The sequence below is a fragment of the Vombatus ursinus genome, unplaced genomic scaffold, assembly GCF_900497805.2.
Source record: "Vombatus ursinus unplaced genomic scaffold, bare-nosed wombat genome assembly UNPS02014840.1, whole genome shotgun sequence".
Taxonomy (NCBI): domain Eukaryota; kingdom Metazoa; phylum Chordata; class Mammalia; order Diprotodontia; family Vombatidae; genus Vombatus; species Vombatus ursinus.
In genome coordinates, this window is record NW_020954618.1 from 305,569 (window position 1) to 306,956 (window position 1,388).

The following is a 1,388-nucleotide window of genomic DNA, read 5'->3' on the forward strand; positions in this document are numbered from 1 at the left end:
GCTTTCTAGTATTTTTAATAGTAATGGGTGTTATATTTTGTCAAAGGCTTTTTTCTGCATCTAGTGGTACAATCATATAATTTTTGTTGTTATTGTTATTGATATGGTCAATTATGTATGGATAGTTTTCCAATTATTGAAACAGCCCTTCATTCATGGAATGAAACTTACCTGCTCATAGTGTGTGATCTTTGTGAAATATTACTGTAATCTTCTTGCTAGTGTTTTATTTACATTTTTTGCATTGATATTCATTAAGAAAATTGGTTTATATTTTGCTTTCTCTGTTTTTGCTCCCTCTGATTTAGGTATCAGCACCATTTTGTGTTAGAAGAGGAATTTGGTAGGACTTATTGTTACCTATTTTTTTCGTATAGCTTACGTAGCTTTGAGATCAATCATTCTTCAAATGTTTGGTTGAATTCACTTGTAAATCCATCTAGTCCTGGGGATTTTTTCTTAGACAACTGCATCAGTAGGGTTTTTTGTTTTGTTTTGTTTTGTTTTGCTTTGTGTGTGTGTGTGTGTGTGTGTGTGTGTGTGTGTGTGTGTTTGTTCGTTTGTTTTTTAAGAAGCTTCTCATTTTTATTGTTAGGATCCGGGTTACTTGAGAGGGATGAAACCAGAGGAGTGGGTGGCTCCGATACCCAGCCGATCGTGTTTCACAGGCTTATAGGTGATGAAGAATTCTCCCAGGTAGTGTCCAATCATCTCAGGCTTAATTTCTACCTGATTAAAGGTCTTGCCATTATAGATGCCCACCATATTTCCCACCGTCTGGGCTGAATGATCATGTCCTGATGGTGTGTCTTTACTACCTTGGGTTTTTCCATGGTGGGGTGCCTCCTTCTTGCCCTTCCTCAGGCACTGCAGGAGGGAATGCTGTTTGCACCGCAGACTCCTGTTGAGTCACCGCCTATGTCAAGCACTGTACAACTGCATGAGCTGTCCATAGGACCTGTCCAGCAGTTGATCCAGGTCCATGTTACAGTAGATGAACTTCTGGAAGGTTTGCTTCTTCTTCTGCTCCACTTCTGCCATCTTGTCTGCTGTCAGGAAAAGCTCAGTGGCTTTTTCAATTAACTTTTAATCTATGCTTCAAAGGCCCTTTAATTTTTATTGCATTGTGGTCTGAAAAGAGTACATTTAATATTTCTGCTTTTCTGCATTTGTTTGTGAGGTTTGTATGCCCTAATACATGGTCAATACAAGGTACCATGTATAGCTGAGAAAAAAGGTAGACTCCTTCCTATTCCCATTCAGTTTTCTCCAAAGGTTTATCATGTCTTTTCTAAGATTCAATTCCTCTCTTTGACTTCTTTCTTACTTATTTTATGTTTAGCTTTATCTGTCTCTGATGGGGAAGGTAGTGGTCCTCTACTAGTATA

At 38.3% G+C, this 1,388-nt stretch overlaps 1 pseudogene; it reads right to left on the reverse strand.

The window, feature by feature from the left end:
• Positions 1-603: 603 nt before the first annotated feature.
• LOC114026491 lies at positions 604-1,041 on the reverse strand (annotated as a pseudogene).
• Between the last annotated feature and the right edge of the window lie 347 nt (positions 1,042-1,388).